This window comes from Leucoraja erinacea, chromosome 29 (assembly GCF_028641065.1).
Source record: "Leucoraja erinacea ecotype New England chromosome 29, Leri_hhj_1, whole genome shotgun sequence".
Taxonomy (NCBI): domain Eukaryota; kingdom Metazoa; phylum Chordata; class Chondrichthyes; order Rajiformes; family Rajidae; genus Leucoraja; species Leucoraja erinaceus.
The window spans coordinates 27,741,286-27,758,560 of NC_073405.1; the positions used below are offsets into that span (position 1 = coordinate 27,741,286).

General features: G+C 47.5%; 1 protein-coding gene across 3 annotated transcripts in view; it reads left to right on the forward strand.

The window, feature by feature from the left end:
- Nucleotides 1-17,275, forward strand: part of LOC129711361 (ephrin-A5-like) — a 425,862-nt gene that overhangs the window by 53,119 nt on the left and 355,468 nt on the right. The window contains exon 2 of one of the 3 annotated variants that reach the window (XR_008725825.1): nt 4,651-4,839. The exons of the other annotated variants lie outside the window; for them this stretch is intronic. The gene's annotated coding sequence lies outside the window, so the exon portion shown is untranslated. Of the gene's footprint in view, nt 1-4,650; nt 4,840-17,275 lie in introns of those variants that run through there. 3 annotated transcript variants of the gene reach the window in all.

Sequence of the window (17,275 nt, forward strand, 5' to 3'; positions counted from 1 at the left end):
TTTAAACCAGCATCTGCAGTTCCCTCCTACACAAGCACAATCAAATTCATAAAAGTACGATCCTTCCCTCCTGCTGATGTCAGTACTAATCTTCAAAAGGATCCACTTGCGTGATTAAATAATTGTCATATTTTTGATATTGTACCGTGTGTAACTTTCCCTGACGGGTTTCAGCAGGGCTTGGCGGTTCGGCAGCCTTTTTTCGCGAGCTGACATTATTAAACTCTAGGTTTATTAGAAGGCAATGTCTGTTGTTGTGTTTTCGATGCATTGATAACGGTGCATCTGCACTCGGGAGAATGAATCTTTTTCTTAAAAGCCCTCCTTGTGGAGTGATGTTATTGAATATGTACAAAATCCTGTGGGAATTCTGCTAGCACAGGAAATTATTGCCTTCTCTCTTACATGTCCGATAAAAATATTGAACTAATGTAGTTGTTCGGTTTGACAAATGCTTCCTCTGACATGCAGAATTGATACTAGTAAACCAACTCCCGCTCCTACCCTTCTCTCTCCCTCCTCCATTTTATAAACTGATCTTCACCTAATGACAGTCTCTTTAAGATTGATCTATTTCGCAGGCTGTTGGTTTTATGTTTTACTTGGTCACAGCGTTAGTGAGGGAGTATTTCATTTGGGGGTTGTCTGGTACTTGCTTTGCAATGTGATCTTCCACACTGACCAAGTCATCAGGGACTGATAAGGTCATAGAAAAAGGACACAAAGTGCTGGAGTAACTCAGCGGGTCAGGCAGCATCTCTGGAGAACACGGAAAGGTGACGCTTCGAGTCGAGACCCTTCTTCAGTGATTGTGGGGTGTGTGGGGGGGGGGGGGAGCTGGAAAAGGGGAGAGGCAATAGACAATAGGTGCAGGAGTAGGCCATTCGGCCCTTTGAGTGAAAGCACAGACTACCTGAAGTTAGAGAATTCACCGTCCATTGCAGGGGAACGTACCTGGGGAGGGGGTGGTTTGGGTGGGAAGGGACGAGTTGACCAGGGAGTTACGGAGGGAACGGTCTCTGCAGAAAGCAGAAAGGGGTTTGACATCAGTCTGAGGAAGGGTTCTCGACCCGAAACGTCGCCAATTCCTTCTCTCCATAGACGCTGCCTCACCCGCTGAGTTACTCCGGCATTTTGTGTCTATCAGCAAACCCGTGTCGTGTTTTAAAGGAACCTTCTGCTCTGTTGGGCCCCAGCTCTCAGCTTGAGTCCTTGTTTATATGTCCTGCATTAAAACCCGTCTGCTATTGACTCATTCCCCGCGTTGCAATCAATAATACATGTCAACTGACTGTCTTGCTATGAGAAAAATGACTGCTACTTTATGCCTATGTTGCAGCTGTCACTGCATGGCTAGGTGATTTATTGTACACTGAGAGATTTGAAACAGTTAAGTGTTTCGCTGAATCGAGGGACAGACGGGCGGGGCTAAATGGCCGGCAAAAGTGCCCAGTGCCAGCTTCAAATGCAAGTGCTTCTTCACCCCTCCCCCCCACCTCCCCCAATCCCCCTTTGTCAGCCCTGTGGACTGTGAACATAAACGTGGAAGATTTGCGATATGCAAAGTGTTGTCGAGACTCAGCGGGTCAGGCAGCATCTCTGGAGGACGTGGATAGGCACATTTTTTGGGTCGGGACCCTTCACGCTAGTTGCATAGGACAAGGTTCGGCGAGTGATAGGTGGATAGAGAGAAATGTGAGGTGTTGCAACTTGGGAAGTCTAACATGGGCAGGACCTACACAGGGGTAGGGAGGTGGGGGGAGTGAAAGCTGGAGGGCACAAGGTTCGGCGAGTGATAGGAATCTTGGTATAAGAGAGAAAGATGTTGATAAGAGGTGTGGTGAGGTTACAAGCTTGTGTTTAATTCATAAAACATAGGGTGCCGGAGGGCCATTCGGCCCTTCGACCTGCACCGCCATTCAATATGATCATGGCTGATCATCCAACTCAGCAGGTACCTGCCTTCTCTCCATACCCCCTGATCCCCTTAGCCAGTGTTCTAACTCCCTCTTAAATATAGCCAATGAGGAACTACCCTCTGTGGCAGAGAGTTCCAGTTCACCACTCTCTGTGTGAAAAAAAGTGGCTCATCTCGGTTTTAAAGGATAGATCCTTAGGGTCCCCTTGTCCTGGACTTCCCCAACATCGGGAACAATCTTCCTGCATCTAGCCTGTCCAACTTTTGTAAGAATTTTGTAAGTTTCTATAAGATCCCCTCTCAATCTTCTAAATTCTAGAGAGTATAAACCAAGTCTATCCAGTCTTTCTTCATAAGACAGTCCTGACATCCCAGAATCAGTCTGGTGAACCTTCTCTGTACTCCCTCTTTGGCAATAATGTCCTTCCTCAGATTTGGAGACCAAAACTGTACGCAATACTCCAGGTGTGGTCTCACCAAGACCCTGTACAACTGCAGTAGAACCTCCCTGCTCCTATACTCAAATCCTTTTGCAATGAAAGCTAACATACCATTTCTTTACTGCCTGCTGCACCTGCATGCCTACCTTCAATGACTGGTGTACTATGACACCCAGGTCTCGCTGCATCTCCCCCTTTCCCAATCGGCCACCATTTAGATAATAGTCTGCTTTCAAAATTATGTGAGGAATAGATTGGGTAAATTCACAGTCTTCTGCTTAGTGTAGGGGAATCAAGAACCAGACTAGGCTTAAGATTAGGGAGGAAAGATTTAATAGGAACCCGAGGGATAATATTTTTACACAAAGGGTGGGGGGTGTATGGAACAAGCTGTTGGAGGAGGTAGTTGAGGCAAGTACTATCATACCCTTTAAGAGATAATTGGACAGGTCTATGGATCGGACAGGTTTAGCGGGATATGGGCCAAGCATGGGCAGATGGGACTAGTGTAGATGGGTCAAATTGGTCGGTGTGGGCAAGTTGGGCTGAAGGGCCTGTTTTCACGTGGAATGACTCTATGACTATTCAGGTGAAGTGGACTTTTTATTGTCAGATGATCGGACAAAGACTAGAGAGGGCGGCACCGTGACGCAGCGGTAGAGTTGTTGACTTACTGAACCAGAGACCTGGGTTGGATCCTGACTCCAGGTGCTGTCTGTGTGGAGTTTGTACGTTCTCCCAATGACCACGTGGGTTTTCTCCGGGTGCTCTGGCTTCCTCCCACACTCCAAAGACGTACAGGTTTGTAGGTTCATTTGACTTTGGTAAAAATTGTAAATTGTCCCACAGTGCGTAGGATAGCGCTAATGTACGGGGATCGCTGGTCGGCTCAGAAACGATGGGCCGAGGGGCTTGTTTCCACATTATATCTCTAAACTAAGGAGATATGGGTAGAGGAAATGTGAAGCTAGAGGAAGGAATATAGATGGAAGCAGATGGGGGAAAGCGGGGGGATGAAGGGGTACAGGTGATACTGATGCATATCACAGTAAAGTGCAGGGAAATTACAGTTGATTACTAGGAAGGTCAAGAGTTTTTTTGAATGTTATCAAAAATGTTGCTGAAATCATGGAATTATTGAGAAAATCTAAAACATATATTTGGTTACAAGGCACTGTTTTGTATGCTGGAATGATTCTGATACCCTATCCCTGCACCACAAGTTCACTGTGTTTGGATCCTGTTTCCTATTTCCATTTCTATCTTTAGCTACCAAATGGAAATGGCAGTGGAACAATAATTTAGTTGAACTTTGGAAATCTATACGGAAATATATATGAATTGGGAAGGGGGAGGGCCAAATGCAAGCCCCAGTCTTTTGATTTTAGTTTTAGAGATACGGCGCGGAAACAGGCCCTTCGGCTCGCCGAGTTGTCACCGACCAGTGATCCCCACACATTAATAGCCCTGTCCCACGGTACGAGTTCATTCCAAGAGCTCTCCCGAGTTTTAAAAAAATCAAACTCGGGGTAAGCACGTAGAATGAACGTAGCGGGTACGTCAGAGCTCGGGGACGTCTCTTAGCGGCTCGTAACGCTAACGGCAGGTACTAGGGAAGACTCGCTCACGGCAGGTAAGCACGGGAAGACTCGTGAAGATTTTTCAACATGTTGAAAAATGTCCACGAGAGCCCCGAGTACCGACGAGTGGCCATTACCGTAAATCTCCGTGTTCGAATCAGGGCAAATTCGGGGGAGCTCTTGGAATGAAATTGTACCGTGGGACAGGGCCATAACACTACTCGACACACACTCGGGACAATGTTACATTTAATGCCAAGCCAATTACCTTGCGAACCTGTACGTCTTTGGTGTGTGGGAGGAAACTGAAGATCTCGGAGAAAACCCACGCGGGTCACGGGGAGCAGGTACAAACTCCGTGCGGATAAGCACCCGTAGTTGGGATCGAACCCGGATCCTGGTGCTGTAAGGCAGTAGCTCTACTACTGCACCACTGTGCCGCCTTTAATGTTGGCAAAAATGTAATGTTGTCACTGTTTCTCAATGTTAACAACTTCCTCTCTCAGAAGGAACCAGGTGTAAATACTTACAACAATTGCATTTATATCGTGCCCATAGTAAACATAGTAACAAGTCCCATGCTAGTTCTCAGCCATATTATTAGTCAAAAATTGACATTAAGCCAAAACGAGACTGGCCTATCCCGATGTATTTAAAAACACATTTAAACATGCCATATTTTTTACAAAAGTCACAAAATCTATTTGTGTAGGAAGGAACTGCAGATGCTGGTTTACACCGAAGATAGACACACAAAGCTGGAGTAACTCAGCGGGTCAGGCAGCATCTGCGGAGAAACGGAATAGGTGACGTTTTGGGTCGAGACCCTTCTTCAGGCAAATCTATTTGTTGTTCCTCATTTCATCTTATTGGCGTGTGAATTTTTTTCTCCAAAAATAAATTTTATTTGCAATAAAAAATATTTACAAAACAAAAAACTTTGCAAATGTTGTTCATAGTTTTTTCTTGTCTATACATTCAATAGTGCTACACTTAGTAGAGCTAACACACGTTATTCTGAATGGTGGCAGATTAAGATAAAGGGGAGGTACAACGAGCTCTAGGTGTCCTTGTACATCAGTCACTGAAAGTAAGCATGCAGGTACAGCAGGCAGTTAAGAAAGCTAATGACATGTTGGCTTTCATAGCGAAATGATTTGAGTACAGTAGCAAGGAGATCCTACTGCAGATGTACAGGGTCTTGCTGAGACAGCATCTGGAGTATTGTGTGCAGTTTTGGTCTCCTAATTTGAGGAAGGACATTCTTGTTATTGAGGGAGTGCAGCGTAGGGTCACCAGGTTAATTCCTGGGATGGTGGGTCTGGGTTTATATTCACTGGAATTTAGACGGATGAGTGGGGATCGTGTAGAAACATATAAAACTCATAAGGGATTGTAAAGGGAAGATGCAGGAAAAATGTTACCGATGTTGGGGGTGTCCAGAACCAGGGGTCACAGTTTAAGAATAAGGGGTAGGCCATTTAGGACTGAGATGAGGAAATACTCTTTCAGCAAGAGAGTTGTGAATCTATGGAATTCACTGCCAACGAAGACATTGGAGGCCAATTCACTGGATGTATGCAAGAGAGAGTTAGATTTAGCTCTTGGGGCTAACTGAATCAACGGATATGGGGAGAAAGCAGGAACAGGGTACTGATTCTTGATGATCAGCCATGATTATATTGAATGGCGGTGCTGGTTCGGAGGGCCGAATGGCCTACTCTTGCACCTATTTTCTATGTTTCTATTCATGTGGTCCCCCCTAGGGTGATATCCCTTCCCACCGGACTCTGCCCCTCAATGTCCAGCACTGGATGGACCCTAGACTGTGGTCCTCCCCCATGGAGCCTTGCCTTTGGCTGCACCAAGCCACAGTGTGTCTCTTGGCACGTTAAATAGATCAAAGAAGGTTGGCTCAAAATTCGCAGCAAGTCAAATAAACCATGAACATCATTACTACAGTTTAAATAACAAGGAACTGCAGATGCAGGTTTAAACCAGAGACAGACCAGATACACACAAGCATGGGGTAATTCAGCGGGTCTCTGGAGTAAAGGAATGGGTGACATTTCAGGTCGAGACCCTTCTTCAGACTGAGTGTCAGGGGAAAGGGGAACGAGAGATATAGATTGTACTTGGGGGGAAATGAATGGAGGATGTGCATAAAGCAAAGATGATAAAGGAAAGGTGGAGCCCACAATGGTCCATTGTTGGCTGTGGGCTAGGTGATAACGAATTACGCAGACCGTGAAACTCAACAGGACAACAGCAAAACTAGTACGGCCACTAGGGTGGGGAAGGGACGGAGAGAGAAGAGGGAAGAAAATGAGAGGTACAAAATACTTCGATAGGCAACGCTTATGTTTGTTAAAGGCTCAAGAAGGAACAGCAGATGCTGGAAAATCGAAGGTAGACAAAAATGCTGGAGAAACTCAGCGGGTGCGGCAGCATCTATGGAGCGAAGGAAATAGGCAACGTTTAGGCACAAAACGTTGCCTATTTCCTTCACTCCATAGATGCTGCCGCACCCGCTGAGTTTCTCCAGCATTTTTGTCTACCTTTGCTAAAGGCTTGTTTGCAGTCAGTTTAAGTGACATTTAAGCAGTAGATTCTAGCATGAATTCTGTAGATGCAATCCTAGTCAGTATTTGCTGATTCTACTTGGAGTCTTGGATAAACTCACTCGCAAAGTGAAAATCACACTAGTTAAAATTAAAACGTGTAATAATTAATTCATAAATTCTGCAAATTTTTGCCCAGAAATGTCCCTTTATTTACTGAACATTATTATTATTATTATTCGGTGTAAATTTATCTTAATTGTGACTATCCACATAAACATTGAGCGGCATGATGGCACAGCGGTAGAGTTGCTGCCTTACAGCGCCAGATACCCAAGTTGATTCCTAACTACGGGTGCTGTCTGTACGGAGTTTGCACGTTCTCCACGTGATCGTGTGGGTTTTTTCCCAGAGCTTTGGTTTCCACCCACTCTTCAAAGACGCACAGGTTTGTAGGTTAATTGGCTCGGTACAAATGTAAATTGTCTCTAGTGTGTGTAGGATAGTGTTTGTGTGCGTGGACCACTAGTCGGTGCAGACTCGGTGGGTCGAAGGGCCTGTTTCCGCTCTGTATCTCTAAACTAAACTAAAAATCTGCAACTTTGAGGATGAGATTCTGTTAATGCAGAAGCTCTGTGAAATAAAGTGGCCATTGGAGTGCCGAAAGGAATGTATAAACTTAAATTCCACCACCAGCTAGAAACAGAACATAACATGCTGATGTAACTCAGCAGGTCACGCAGAATGGACAGGCGACGTTTCGGGTCGGGACCCTTCTTCAGACTGCTGGGGTGTGGGTGGGAGGGGGAGAAAGCTGGGAAAGAAAGGTAAGGGCTGGACAAAGTTTGGCGTGTGATGGGTGGATACAGCTGAGGAAGGATTAATTGGCAGATGGATGGAGTAAGTGGCAAGGCTAGAGAGAAAAAGGAGAGAAAGGGATGTTAGAGAAGGAGAGAAGCGGAGGTGTGAGGGGTTAACATATGACGAGCATTTGACAGCACTACGCCTATACTCGCTGGAGTTTAGAATGAGGGGGGGGGGAGAGGTTTAGATGAGCGGGGACTTCATTGTAACTTGCCAAATAGTGAAAGGCCTGGATAGAGTGGATGTGTAGAAGATGTCTCTACTAGTGGGAGAGTCTAGGACCAGAGGTCATAGCCTCAGAATTAAAGGACGTTCCTTTAGGAATGAGTTGAGGAGAAATGTCTTCAGTCAGAGGGTGGTGAGCCAGTGGATTCATTGCCACAGAAGGCTGTGGAGCCCATCAACTGATATTTTTGTACGGCAGAGATAGATAGATTCTTGATTACTACGGGTGTCAGGGGTTATGGGGAGAAGGCAGGGGAATTGGATTGAGAGGGAGAGATAGATCAGCCACGATTGAATGGTGGAGTAGCTTGATGGGCCGAATGGCCCAATTCTGTTCCTATCGCTTAAGAACTTACGACCTTGAATATAAAGCGAGAGGCACTTGTGGGCAAGGTTGCGCCGAGGCAGGTGTTTACAATGCGTCCTTCAGCACGTACTTCTGCAGTCTGGAGCGGGTCAGTCGGCAACATTCCCCGACGGACATCTCGCTCTGCTGGGAGGTCAACAGGTCTCAGGCAGAGCAAAGAGCGTCCTTCGCCGAGTTGATGACCTTCCAGCAGCAGTCGATGTCCGTGTCCGAATGTGTCCCTGGGAACAATCCGCAGATCAGAGAGCCCTCTGTTTTACAGAGCTGTTAGAGCTGATCCGTGACAAGGACCCTTGCATTCTTAATTTAGTTTAGTTTAGAGATAGGGCGGAAACAGGCCCTTCGGCCCACCGAGTCCGCGCCGACCACTGATCCCCACGCACAAACACTCACCACTAACTCCAGGGACAATTTATAGTTATACCAAGCCTACAACCCTGTACATCTTTGGAGTAACTGTTGGAGAAACTGGAGCACCCAGAGTAAAAGCTACGCTGGTCACACGGAGAACGTACAGATAGCACCCTTATAGTCAGGATCGAAACCGGGGTAGCCAGCGCTGCAAGGTGGCAACTCTACCGCTGCGCCACCGCGCCGCCCGTTCTCCAGACTCGCATCGCAAACCCACGCTCTGCGGAGTCTGAGCAGGCATGCATCTCTCGGTGGTGGACGCATGCCGGCCCATTTTCAGGTTGCACGGGGGGCTGCATGCTGTCGGACCCCCGCAGCCTGTTTGCAGGAGACGATGCAGGAGCAGGAAGAAAGGACAGAGGGTGCGGATTCCACAGATGTTTCAGATTCCACAAATAATTGCCCATTGATTGAATGCAGCAATTAGGATTCCCCTGCCTTTAGCGAGAAGGCTATTAAATATAGAAGCTTGTCATCTCCTCACATAATACTCGAGCTTCGTACCATTGGAGTGTCTGGGAGCACTGCATGCAATGAATTATTTTGAAGTTAGGAAGGCAAAACTAGCAATCAATCTGTGCCACACACAATCAGGAATGAGCGATCACCATGGTTTTTATTGGCAGGACAAAGAACTCTGGCCAGGATATCGGGAGAGGTTTTAAACATTCCCAGAGCAGAGTCTCTCTGTTACACAGCCAGGAAACATACATTTAGTTCTCCACTTGGAACCCCCACTGGTTTTATATTTTGTGCAGCAGTTTCATAAAGTCTATAATGGTACCTGTATTATTTCTCCCACTGTCTACCGATCTGACTGTGTGTCTGTCTGTCTGTCTCTCACGAAGTATCTCTCGAAATATCTCAATACTCTTTCTCCTGTCCCTCTTACTCACACAGTTAGTCTCCCTCACCCGCACTGCCTTCCTCTTCCTTCTCCTTCCCCTCACCTCCCCTCCTCTACCCTCCTCCCCTCCCCTCTCCTCTCCTCTCCTCTCCTCTCCTCTCCTCTCCTCCCTCTCCTCTCCTCCCCTCTCCCCCCCTCTCCTCCCCTCTTCACCCCTCCCCTCCCCCCTCCTCCCCTCCGCTCCACTACCCACCTCTCCCCTCCCCCCCTCTCCTCGTCCCCCTCTTCCCTCTCCCTCCACTCTCTCCGCTTTCTCTCCCCTCCCCTCCGCTCCCTCTTTCTCTCTCTCCTTCTCTCACTATCTCTCACGCACAGTATTTTTTTCTCTCTCTCTCCCAATCAATCTATTTCTCTCTCCTGCGATCTTCCCTCCTGGTTCCTATGTATTGCCGTGTTTCACTGTTGCTGTCTCATTGCCTCCCGCCACCTCTCAGTATCTCTCACACTCTCGATTCCCCCGCACTCTCCCCGTTACCATTCAGCTTCACGATGTTCAGGTACATTCTTCACCCAAACTATGCATTAGTTGCCACATTCCTTCTTCCTTTTTCTCGCACCAGACAAACAATGACGTCCCGGCACTTGTTGCTGAATCAGGACAGTTTTGTGCCTGGGAACAACACACGAAGAAGCTAGAATAAGACTTTCACACTTTACCTTTTAGAAATACAGCGCAGAAACAGGCCCTTCGGCCCTCCGAGCCTGTGCCGACCAGCGATCTCAACACATTATTAGCACCATCCTACACACCACGGATAATTTTTCCAACTTACTGAAGCCAATTAACCTACAAACCTGTACGTACGTCTTTGCAGCCAGAAACCGGAGCACCCGGAGGAAATCCATGCAGGTCACAGGTGGAACGTACAAAACCGTACAGACAGCGCCCGTAGTCAGGATCGAACCCGGGTCTCTGGCACTGTAAGGCAGCAACTCTACCGCTGCGCCATCGTGCCGCCCCTGTGAATACCAACTCGAAGACAGAGGAAGCCTTCAACCTGTCATTCTAGACTGGATCTCGGAGGCTACAGGAAAGTATCTAATTTCCGCAATCTGCTGACATCTTGTCAGAGTCAGCGCAGTTCATTGGGCTAATTCCTTTTCCCATTTGAATTGAAAGCCTGGGCAAAAAGGTTTAGCTTCAGGTTCGTTATTGTCACGTGTGCCGAGGTACAGTGATAAAGGCTTTGTTCTGCTTGTTTATGAAATCAAAGCGGATTGGTAGCACGATGGCGCAGCGGTAGAGTTGCTGCCTTACAGCGCCAGAGACCCGGGGCTGATTGTCTCTGTACGTTCTCCCCGTGACCTGTGTGGGGTTTTTTCTCTCCGGTTGCTTTCCACCCACACTCCACAGGTTTGTAGGCTAAGTGGCATACCCAAAGTATGTAGGCATATCCAAAGTATGCAAAGAGTCACTACGTAAAGGGTGCAGACAAAGTTATAAGTGTCCCAGGTGTTTAAGAAGGAACTGCAGATGCTGGAAAATCAAAGGTAGACACAAGTGCTGGAGTAACTCAGCGGGTACAGCAGCATCTATGGAGCGAAGGAAATAGGCAACTTTTCGGGCCGAAACCCTTTGGGTTTCGGCCCGAAACGTTGCCTAGTTCCTTCGCTCCACAGATGCTGCTGCACCCGCTAAGTTTCTCCAGTGCTTGTAGCTACCTTCAGGTTTGTAGGCTAATTGGACTTGGTAAAATTGTAAATTGTCCCTAGTGTGTGTCGGATGGTGCTAGTGTAACTGGATAGAACAAGCAGAAGATCTCATCCATGGTGAATAGTGTAGGTGCGTAGTTTTTCATGGTCCTTGTTGCTTTTCTTAGAAAATGAAAGCAATTCTTCATCAGGTTTAGAGGGCTTTGCATGCTATCCAGTCAAAGAAAAGATTATACATGGATACAATCTAAGCGCCCACCACACACACACACATATATAAAGGACAAGGGGTGCAACACTTAGTGCAAAGATATGACATTGAGGTCCACTAAAGTGTGATTGCACATTGTTCAACCTTCTCCAATGAGGCCGATGGGCGGTCGGGACCGCGCTCCAGTTGGTGAGAGGACCGTTCAGTTGCCCGATTACAGCTCATAAGTTCATTAGTGATTGGAGAAGAATTAGGCCATTTGGCCCATCAAGTGGATGATCTGCCATGATCACATTGAATGGCGGTGCTGGCTCGAAGGGCGGAATGGCCTACTCCTGCACCTATTGTCTATTGTCTATTATGCCTACTCCACCATTCAATCGTGGCTGATCTATATTTCTCTCTCAACCCCATTCACCTGCCTTCTCCCCATAACCCCTGACACCCCTCCTAATCGAGAATCTATCAATCTCTGCCTTAAAAATACCCATTGGCCTCCACAGCCTTCCGTGGCAAAGAATTTCACAGTCACCACCCTCTGACTAAAGAAATTCCTCCTCATGTCCTTGCTAATAGGAACGTCCTTTAATTCTGCGGCTATGACCTTGCAGCCCTAGACTCTCCCACTAGTGGAAACATCCTCTCCACATCCACTCTATCCAGGCCTTTCACTATTCGGTAAGTTTGAAAGGGGGGTGGGGGGAGTCATCTTTCTAAACTAGCAACTAGAGGCCCAGCGCCTTCAAACACTCTGGGAATAAACTGTCCCTGAATCTGGAGGTGTGCGTTTTCAAGCTTCTGTACCGTTTGCCTGAGGTGGGAGAGGGGAGAAGAATGAGTGACCGGGGTGAGACTGGTCCGTGATTAAGATGGGATTAGGCTGCCAACAACCTGCATGCCTGCTTATCTTTTGGTTTTGTTGATTGAAATCCTTTTTTAGCCTTGAAGCAAAACCATAGTTGTTATTCCAAGATGCCAAGAAAGAATTTGACATTGGGAGGCCACAGATTCTGGGAAAATCAGAGCTTCTAAGACAGTGATCGATAATGTCAGGTTCAAGATGGAGGCTGTATGGTTTCTGCCTGGGTCTAAGACCTGTTGGCAGCGTTGCACTGTATCTATATTATGTTACCAGGTCATTTCTCTGAGTGATTGAGTGATATGAAAGTTGCATCACACATAGTACATTAATTTTGATAAGTTTCCAATATTGCCTTGGCTTACCCGAGCTGTTATTTAAACGTCCGAATTCGCAATGAGGGGGCAAAGCTGATTTAAATAATATGCAGCAATTCAAATTCAATTAATCTACCAGAAACAGAATTACTCGTAGGCAGCTCCGCCAAAATGCTTTTATATTTGCGGAAATCTAACCTCGTATGCAAGCAATAAATTCTGAGCAACCACACTATGCTGAGGTCAGATATAAAGTGTTGATTAAACACCTCAATAATAGTGTGAGGAAGCCACTTATTGCCTCAAGCGCCTGGGATTTGTGATGTCTATCCCTTAAAGAGTCAATGTTTAGTTTAGTCTAGAGATACAGCGCCCAAACAGGTTCTTCGGCCCACCAAGTCCGTGCCGACCAGCGATCCCCGCCCTCTTAAGACAAGGGACATGTTCATCCTCCCACAGCCAGAGAGCAGTGCTGAACTACTATCTACCTCATTGGTGACCCTCGGACTATCCTTGATCGGATTTTGCTGGCTTTACCTTGTACTAAAGGTTATTCCCTCTATCACGTGCAGCTGCTCCTCGACCTAAGATGGGGTTACATTCCGATACACCCATCGTAAACCGAAAATGTCACAAACGCATTGCGATATATTACGATCACGTGACCGGTAGTGGCGTGCTGCTCGCTGCCGTTCCCGTTGGTAAAGTCGAAATATTGCGAGTCGAAGCATCGTAAATCGGGGAGCATCTGTATCTGTACACTGTAAATGGCTCGATCATCATGGTTTGTCTTTCCACTGACTGGTTCGCACGCAACAAAAGCTTTTCACTGTACCTCGGTACACGTGTCAATAAACTGCACCAAGCCAATTAACCTACAATCCTGTACGTCATTGGAGTGTGGGAGGAAAGCGGAACTCCCGGTTAAAACCCGGGAAAGTCACAGAGAGATTGTGCAAACTCTGTACAGACAGCACCCGTAGTCAGGATCGAACCCGGGTCTCTGACACTGAAAGGCAGCAACTCTACCGCTGCGCCACCGTGCCGGCCCCTAGAAAGGAGCACAAAGAGGAAAGGGGATTTGAAGTTGGCGTGACACAAGAGCATCGCCCATCATCTTGAATAGAGGGTCCAACAGATGAATGATTGACTGATACAGTCCCTTCAGCCCATCGTGCACACTGAACTTCCATCACCTGTTCACGCAAGTTCCATGCTATCCCACTTTCCCACCCACTCACTCCCCGCACATCAGGTCCAATACACAGAGGCCGATTATTGGGACGTGCGAGGAAACCCACGCGGTTACAGGGAGACGTGAGAACGCACGGACAGAATCCGAGGTGAGGCTCGAACCGGGGTCTCCGGCGCTGCACGAAGGCAGCTCTACCAGCTGCGCCACCGTGCCACTCTCGATGCTCTGAGCAACTTGCCTGGGCTGCAGGTTGGGGTAAAAACCACAGCAATGGCGATGGAGTCCACCATGCTCCAGTGTTGCTGATGAAGATAAGACACAAAATGCTGGGGTAACTCAGGCAGCATCCCTGGGTAGAGGGAATGGGTGATGTCTCAGATCGAGACCCTTCTTCAGGCAGAGAGTCAGGGGAGAGGGACACATTGACGGGTGAAGTGTGAAAACGAGACATCACAGGGGATGAAGATCGGGGAGAATGTGGAATAGATCATCGTTTGCCTGGGGAAGGTGACAACGAAGCACACAAATATAACATTGGATCAGGAGGACAGTAAAACTAGTCGGAGAACTGGGATAGGGAAGGAGAAAGAGGGAAAGCAAGGGTTACTTGAAGATAGAGAAGTCAATAATCATTGCCGCTGGGGTGTAAGCTGCCCAGGCAAAATATGAGCTGTTGTTCCTCCAATTTGTGCTGGGCCTCACTCTGACAGTGGAGGAGGCCCAGGACAGAAAGGTCAGTGTGGGAATGGGAGGGGGAGTTCATAAGATCATAGGAGCAGAATTAAGCCATTCGGCCCATTGCCTACTCTGCCACTCAATCATGGTTTATTTATTTCTCCCTCCTAACCCCATTCTCCTGCCTTCTCCCCATAACCCCTGATACCCATACTAATCAGGAATCGAGCTATCTCTGCCTTAAATATATCTACTGACTTTGCCTCCACAGCTTTCTAAAGCAATGAATTCCACAGATTCACCGCCCTCTGACTAAAGAAATTCCTCCTCATCTCCTTCCTAATTGAAAGTCCTTTAATTCTGAGGCTATGACCTCTAGTCCTAGACTCCTCCACTAGTGGAAACATCTCCACATTTACTCTATCCTATCCAGGTTAAAGTGTTTAGCCATCCGAAGATCACGTATGTCTAGGCGGACTGATGAAGAGACAGCCATGAAGATTATATGTGGGTTGATAGACCATTCGGGGACACAAAATGCTGGAGTAACTCAGTGGGTCAGGCAGCATCTCTGGAGAAAATAGGTGACGTTTCGGGTCGAGACCCTTCTTCAGACTGAGAGTCAGGGGAAAGGGAAAAATGAGATATATAGACGGTACATAGAACGGTACAAAGGGACAGTACAAATGAATGAAAAATATGCAAAAAGCAACAATGATCAAGGAGAGGCAGAGCCCACAATGGTCCATTGTTGGCTGTGGGCCAGGTGATAATGAGTGATACAGACAGTGAAACTCAAAAGGATGACAGTGAAACTAGTACGACAACTAGGGTGGGGGAGGGACAGAGAGAGAGGGGGAAGCAAGGGTCACTTGAAGTTAGAGGTGCCCAAGTGAAATATGCTCCAATTTGCAGATGGAGGCAGTGGAGAACAGTGGAGGCTGCACCAGTACTGACCTTTTATCTTACCTTGCTGAGAAAACATTTAAATACGTCCTTGAAAGGGAAGAGCAATGAGTTGCACATGGGGAGAGGTCACGAACACAAAATTATCTAGCCTCAAGTGAAGGAAGAATTCATTCCCGCTTCCTCTAGAGAGCAGCCAATATTTGGAACACACAGCAATCGATGTTAATTAGTGCTCCATCCTGTTAGTCTTTGTGAAAGTGAACCAGGATGAATATGTGAAGCAGTGAATGGAATTACAATTTTTTTCGTTTGCAAATAGAATCATTCCTTCTCGGGGAAATGTTCCCGCACCGGTGGTTTAGTGCAAGGCACACACAAAAGTGCTGGAGTATCTCAGCAGATCAGGCAAATTATACAAAGGGGTTCAAAGGTTACGGGGAGCAGGCAGGAGAATGGGGTTGAAGAGTGTAAATTAGGTCAGCCATGATCGAGTGGCCAAATGGCCTAATTCTGCGTCTATATTTTATTTATATAATGCATTCTGCAACCAGAGAAGCTCCAGAAACTTTAAGACACAAAATGCTGGAGTAAGCTCAGAGGGACAGGCAGCATCTCTGGAGGGAAGGAATGGGTGACGTTTCGGGTCGAGACCCTTCTTCAGACTGAGAGTCAGGAGAGAGGGTGGTTTAGTTTGGTTTAGTTCTTAGTTTGGAGATGCAGTATGGAATTAGGCCCTTCGACCCACTGAGTCGTGCTGACCAGCGGTCCCAATTAAACACTACCCTACACACATGCGAGGGACAATTTACAATTTTGCTGAAGCCAATTAACTTACAAACCTGTACGTCTTTGGAATGTGTGAGGAAAGTGAAGATCTCGGAGAAAAACCCACGCAGGTCAGTGGGAGAAGGTACAAACTCTGTACGGACAGCACCCGTAGTCGGGATCGAACCCGGGTCTCTGGCGCTGTAAGGCAGTAGCTCTATCGCTGCACCACCGTGCCGTCAACAGAGATGCTAAAAGGATGGCACAGTGGTGCAGCTGGTAGAACCGCTGCCTCACAACGCCAGAGACCCAAGTTCGATTCTGACCTCAGGATCTTGTTGGAATTTAACTTCCTACGCTCCGTTTGACTTCCCGGGTTGCATTACGTTTTCTCAATACAGTGTAAGACATTAATCAACGACGGCACACCCTGCCACATTCCACGTCTTGCGACAGCACCAAGCCAAACATCATCTTTTGTTGAGTGTTAACATCCTGGTTTACCGCACATCAGCTTATCAACACCTCAGACGGGCTCAGAGTTCTTTGTTGAGCCGTGTTTGAGGACTGGAATGGCGGGAATGTGGCTGGTTCCCCAGTGTACAGTGTGACGCAGCGCTGAGTCACTGATGCGGGAGCGGGTGGGAGTGCGGTGTTAACTCCAGCTGCCTGTACGAACAAATATAAGGTGCAGCCAGGCACTACTGCACAAACCTGTCACTTCTGCACTCCCTCTAAAGCCTATCTTCTTTGACCCACTCCTTAACTTTATGGGCAGGAAGGAACTGCAGATGCTGGTTTAAACCGAAGATGGATGCAAAAAGCTGGAGTAACTCAGCGGGGCAGGCAGCATCTCTGGACAGAAGGAGTGGGTGACGTTTCCGGTCAATGCGCTTCTCACGGCACTGTTCCACTATTTTGCAGAGATCAGGTTTTTGAGGTAGTTTGCTAATCCAAGGTGAAAGAAGGGCAGCACGGTGGCGCAGCGGTAGAGTTGCTGTCTTACAGCGCCAGAGTCCCGGGTTCGATCCTGACTACAGGTGCTGTCTGTACGGAGTTTGTGCGTTCTCCCTGTGACCTGCGTGGGTTTCTTCCGGTGCTCCGGTTTTCTCCCACACTCCAAAGACGTAGAGGTTTGTAGGCTAATTGGCTTGGTAAAATTATAAATTGTTCCTAGTGTGTGTAGGATAGTGTTACTGTGGTGGGATTGCTGGTCGGCACGGACTCGGTGGGCCAAAGGAGCCTGTTTCCACGCTGTATTCTAAACTAAACTAAACTAAAAAAGGGTGGCACAGCGGTAGAGTTGCTGCCTTACAGTGCCAGAGATCCGAGTTCGATCCTGACTAGAGGTGCTGTCTGTAAGGAGTACCTACGTTCTCCCCATGGGCTGCGTGGGTTTTCTCCAGGATCCATGCCGA